General features: G+C 43.1%; 1 long non-coding RNA gene across 1 annotated transcript; it reads right to left on the bottom strand.

Moving 5' to 3' along the window:
* Window positions 1–2,106: 2,106 nt before the first annotated feature.
* On the bottom strand, window positions 2,107–5,996 carry LOC123494211 (uncharacterized). The gene is made up of 4 exons (XR_006664595.2): window positions 5,875–5,996; window positions 5,241–5,481; window positions 3,968–4,248; window positions 2,107–2,732 (listed from the first exon to the last, which is right to left on the bottom strand). It is a non-coding gene; the product is annotated as an uncharacterized lncRNA (long non-coding RNA).
* Between the last annotated feature and the right edge of the window lie 304 nt (window positions 5,997–6,300).

Below are 6,300 nucleotides of genomic sequence, written 5' to 3'. Positions count from 1 at the left end.
GAATCTAGTGAGCTCCTCCTCATGTGCTGGCGCACGGATGCTTCCGGCCGTCCCGTGCTTGTGGGGCGCATGTGCATTGGCTTTCCCGCCGCTCGTCGGCGACGGCGATGCTTCCTGGATCATGTGTGTACTGCTACTGTATGCGGTGGCAATAACGTACGTACCGTCAAGTGCTTCAGGGCGAGGCAGAGGTACGTTACGCGAGGAGTAGTAGTAATACAGTTTTGCTTTTGCATGGCCTCGCCGGTGCTGAGTGGTCCAATCTCTTTGCCAACACATGAACCCTGGAGTCCCGGAGACCTGGACTGTAATAAGCAGCTGCAAGCTGGTGATCTTTCACGTGCGTAAACATTTTTGTGGTGACCACTGACTACTGACGAGTAGAATGCACTGGCACTTGAGAGCGGGCCGGGCCGGGCCGGGGCTATTAGCAGGCAAGAAGAGAGAGAGGTACCAGCACGAGATGCACCGAAGAAATGGCCTGCTATTTCTCAAAAAGAAAAAATGGCCTGCTCATCGTGCAGCTCGGGCGGATACCGAAGCGCACATGCACGACGCCGAAGCACCACCGGAGGCCGGAGCGACAGGATCTTCTTGGGCGCGTAAACAAGGGAGCACTTGCCAATTGGAGGCTTCGAGTCGGAGTTCGTCGCCCAGAATAACACAAGCGATGCTTCGTCCGTACATCCCTCCGTACTGCCACCTCGTCGCCAAGATCACATCTGGATTTGCCAAGGAGCACAACACAACGTGCGCATATATTCCCCCGGCCGGGCAGCCTACCACGCCGGTGTCGGAGGACGGGGGCGATCTTGTCCCAGGTCGCCCCGTCGGGCCACCCACCGGCACCGGCATGAGACGATTTGATTCCGCCATCCGCCCCCCTGGGGTTCAGCACAGCACAGCTCGCTCTCGGTCTCAGGCAACACTAACCAACTCCTCGATCGGCCATGGGGTAGGGTAGCAATTGCTCACCGGCCACCGCGTTTGGCCAGCTGTGCGTACGAGCGCACGGGATCAGCACGTATGATCGAGCACATCGTTTACTGCCGCCGCCGGCCGGCCGGCCGGTTGTGTCCTCGCCGTCGGTGCGAATTGATCGATCGACAAGGCGTGGCCTTGAAGCGACAATCATCATACCACAGTACGTAACGGCACGGCCGAACCGAACTAACGAGGCCAGTTGTACGTGCCCGTAGGTGCCACACTTAATTGCAAGTAGCCTCTGCGCGCGGCCGGGCCGGGCACGTAACCGCACAGGGTCAGATCGATCAACTGAAGCTTAAGGACATGGGGGGTTTTCTAATGGTGTGCTGAAAGGGTGTGATTATTTGCCTTCAGGAAGAGACTAGTTTGGCAGGAGGGCGCTGATCATAAAAAGTGCCACCTTGTTAAAAATTGGGAAACAGGCTGTCTCCCTAATAACATGGGGGATTTGGGTGTTCTAAATCTTGAATTTATGAACATATATGGCCCTTTTAGGGAAGTGGGTTTGGAAATCAGGAAATGAGCAGTGGGCTTCGCAAGATCCTCTCAAGAAAAAAAGAAAAAAAAAATCCTTGAGAAGCAAACCTTGACCCATGTTGCCAAGAAAAATGTCAGTTTCAGTTCTATTATATTTTGTACTAGAAGAGAGGTGCATGGTGGAAAGAGTATCAGGTTCTGGGAAGACTTATGGTGTTGTGATCAAACTTTCCCTGTACTCTATCACCTTTTTCACAGAATGAAACTATGCATAAGGTGTTGTTGAGTGAGTAACTTTCAGTGTTTGAAGTTTAGAAGAACCCTTTGGGGTGTTCATTCTGAACAAAATGACATCTTTGAGGAAGTCGTTTCCAGGTTTTTCTTCGTCTCAAGTCAAAGATATGCTTGCGTTGTGCAGCAATTGTACTCACATTTACGTGGACGAATTAGAGTGTTTTATTGGCTTGTGCCCGTCTAATCTGGGTGCTCGGTTGCTCGTCTAATTTGGGGAGTGTGCTATGTGCTTTTGGGTTATCATGCTCTCCCTTCCAAATGCGCAGCGTGTAGGTTCAGTTATTCCCTCAGTAAGTCATCAGTACTAGATCAGGACCGCGCCTTGGCGCGAGGGTGCCGGTCCCAACGTTTTGATCAAACAGGTACATGAATCCAGATTTAGCATATGTGTTCATACATGATAATAATAAAGTGAAGAAGAAAATAGAGAAGTTTATAGCTAATAGGAAGTGCGCTAGCTATCTGCCTTAGGTGCTGATCAAACACCTGGTATTTCAAAAGAGGTAACAGCAAGCAGAACAACAGCTTGCATCCAACGCAATGTAATTAATAAGTGTTTCTAATATATGTAGCTTCAACATTGATAAGATAATGAGCAATTGTACAAAAAAAATGCCAAACGGCAAGGAAAGGATAATTATTAGAGGTAGTCTATACAAATGTTGTAGCAATGTTAGTTAGCATCATAAGTAAATTCTTGAGCTTTACAAAATACAACGAAACAGTTCATACCAGCAAGTAAAAAACAGGAGCCATCATTCTACATCAGTACATAAGTTCAAAATAAAGCCAGGTAGTTCATACCTTATATTGTAAAAATAGGTGTTACAGCAGTTGGAAACAATGCTATGGAAACATAGATAGTGCTAGCAATCAACAAATATGTACTGTGCTTGTAGATGATCATTTCGGAGAACTCCTACTTCCTCTATCGATGTACTATTCATGCTCCTCCTGGCGAGTAGACTTCGTATCTAATCGTTGAACAAAGACTTAAGCAGATCAGCACAAACCAAGCAGACCATCTTGCAAAAGTTAGGAAATTTGCACCTTGTCATGCACCAAATACCAACATGATTTCCACTTGAATGTAAAATTTAGACTTAGCATTGCCATTCCAGTTTGGAAATACCATCGATCTCTCACGATTCTGAGCTTCTAACTATTATTATTTTCACAAAGCTATCACCTAAATAACAATTCAGACAATGAACTCTAACATCATGTGAAAGTACATGAGATGACAAAATAATAAAATGATTGATCCATGTATGTTAGGAGCTAGGCGCAAATGAATATTGCCAGACCTGCAAACAAAACAACTTGAGAAGCACCACTATTTGAAACCACAAAAGGCATCCGGAAATATAGACAGGAAGCTCCAAAATCCTGAAACAACACACCTAGAAATGGAAGTGCAAAATTCACCCGATCGTTTACAATATACTATTTCTTAGAACATGACAAATGCTTCTCATATTTAGTTTGTTACCACACATAAATTCGAACTTCGGTTATTCTATTCAGGCATACAACCAAGAGCTGAAAGAAGTAAACCCTATAGGATGAAAATATTGCAGATTCGTAAGCACATCCCATATTTTTCATACAAATCATAGACATGAACTTTAACTATTTTATTTAAGCGTATGAACAGGATAAATCTATGGCCAAAATAAGCCTAAAAAATCAACAGCCTGAGACACCGCATATTAAAATCTTCCCCTTGTTTATCTTTGAGATACTGACTCACACAATATTTCCTCCCTATTTTTGCAGTATCAAAGTAAAAGATGGAACTAATTATGAATTACTACAGTGAGTTACAATTCCAGTATACACACACATACGCAAGACTTATTCCCTGAGTATGGAATGCATACGAATGAAAAGTACTCAAGGCCAGTTATTTTCGGCTTAGGCTTCTCCCGAAAGGGAGACTAAAATCACTTGATCTGTACATGGGCAATAGTTCATTTTCTTGACTGTTGCATGATTCTTCTTATTAACCCAGTCAAGCAAGCACACTGACAAAGAATTTTGTATGAATATCCTCAAAAGCATTCTGCATAAGCAGGTTCATTTGTCAACATATTTTCTTTTGGTCTTGCAAGCAAATATCTAAAATGTCCGTCTATTCAAAAAGGGTTCCTACAAACTTTAAAAATCCCAAGACTTTTACAAAGCAAGTTGGTAACTTCCGGCTAACCTTGATAGGTGGATGCATCTTGTTTTTGGAGGATGCAGGCCCAGGTGAACCTTGGTCGAGAATCTCATTGGCATCCATGGCGGCCAGAGCTTTTGCTTGTCCAAAGAAGGGGCTGCATGGGAAAAGAGGGATTGCACTCAGTGGCAAGAGAAAAGAAAGAAACAAGTGATAAGTATGGCTCGAGGTACCAAACTTCCGTGTGACGATGTCTCCTCTGATGTCGCCGCTGAATGCTTGACCTTGGGTAGAAGGGGATGTTAGCTACTTGGCTTGAACCTATCCTGTAGAAAAAACACGGTATAGCTTTACATAACTGAATACATGATAAGTACATATGGGGTAGCCTTACATCACTGAATCAATAGTTCACACATTCAAACACATACTACAGAGAATCTTCCTTACATACCATATTGGGCAAAAGAGAATATTAAGTATGATGGCAACTAATTATATTCAGCCACAAAACCATAAGATGATATTAACTACACATGTATCCCTTGGGTTTCCTGCTTGGCTCGTAAAGAATACAACGAAGCACAATTTAGACAACTACCATGCTTTTCAATTTCGATGGGACCTTAACTAAAGATGTAAAGTGAGACAGATCAAAGATGCAGGAGCACATTAAAAGAACATAAATAAGCAACAATATACTAATAAACATTTATACCATAATGAAAATAACTCAAAGTAGGGAACACGACAACACCCATAGTCATGTACAAATGGGTAATATTCAGAAATTGCTGTATCTGCAAATGGGTATCTTTAGTGCTTTAATTAGGTATGACCAATCCTACCTGTATTTTTCCGTAAAAAATATCATATTGCTGCAAAACTTTTAAGGGACAACCTAACCATAGCACAAAGTAAAATAAGGGTTATTTTCTTGTCATCCTTGTATGAAGCAATGTTGTTCAACTAAAGCATGAGTGCCATATAATTTATCAGATTTGAGATTTACTGTGTCGTGCAACCAGAGCATATTGTCTCAGCAACTTATTTATTAGTTTCTATAATCTATAGTATGTATATATACAAAACTACACGTGGATTGAGCTAATTTATTCATGTAGCCCCACCACCTTAAGCAGTTTGGCAAAGTGGTTCTCTCGTATCAGCAAAGAAGAGCGGAAGTTTGAAACAAAGCCTTAAATAGTCTGCTTGTAAAGTTTTCAACATATATATCTTTAAGCATAAGTGTTATCAAAATTTAACAGAAAACCGCAACAACATATCCATACAATTATATCGTAACAGATCAACAAACCTGGCATCGAGAAAAGAAGTCTACAATATCGTTCTCGAGGTCATCGCCAAGCGTTTCATCCAGCAACGCGAGTCCATGAACCATCCAATAGCATAATAACCAAGGTCGACTGGAATGAAAAATGTCAAGCAAAATAATAACCAGGGACGACACTCGAGTTAATTTTACATTGGAGAAGCAATACTCGGCATCGAGCCCTTTCGTCAAATACTCGACATGCTGATTGCACCACAGCTCTAGCCTGCAGCAGAAGAGAAAACATGATCAAAGCTCGGTATAGGCAGGTGGAGAACATCATAGCCTCAAGCCAGTGCTTGTGAAAATTAGAAGGCACACTCATTGAAAATTAGAAGTCACACTGATATACGACACCTAATTGACAGCACTAAGCTTCTATGAGCAAACATTTTGGTACCACAATCAAGCAATTCCTACCCCCATCTGCTAAATAGGTGGATTTACCAGTGAGCTTCGGGTTTCGAGCAAGAGCCAAGCAAACTATCTGATCTCCGCATGAACCACCAAACCCTGAAGCCCATCTCTCACACCCGAACCCGCCACTCCCAAACACGCAAACAACAGGCTAGTAGCTAAAGAGAAGTACTGATATGGAGCGTGCATGAGGGCCCCTTACATGACAGACTTGGCGTTGGGTGCGGCGTCGAAGAGGACGCAGTAGATGTCGGCTACTCACGCCTCCACCTGTGTCATGGTGAACCCGACAGCTCCGGGGCCGCATCTGTGGCCGTGACAAATGACCCACATAGCTTTCAACGCAAATGAAAGTAACCTTCAGAGTACAGACCTGATGAAAATTGATGAAGAGAATCAGCTACCAGAAGTATAGTAAAAAGCCCAGCTCAAATATCTGTTAGTTAAATCACTATGAAGAGACGTTGGGACTAAAATGAGAGGACTTTGCAAGGTAACATGACAACAATGAGGGTGTTGTAGGGTAACATAACAGGGACGGTTAAATTTTCTACATAAAGTTGATTACAATGATGGTATTCAAATTCAGCAATCTGTGTGCCAATGAACTCTCTGTATGCTCTAATCT

This window comes from Aegilops tauschii, chromosome 5, assembly GCF_002575655.3.
Source record: "Aegilops tauschii subsp. strangulata cultivar AL8/78 chromosome 5, Aet v6.0, whole genome shotgun sequence".
Taxonomy (NCBI): Eukaryota; Viridiplantae; Streptophyta; class Magnoliopsida; order Poales; family Poaceae; genus Aegilops; species Aegilops tauschii.
This window is presented reverse-complemented; position numbering and strand designations above follow the sequence as displayed.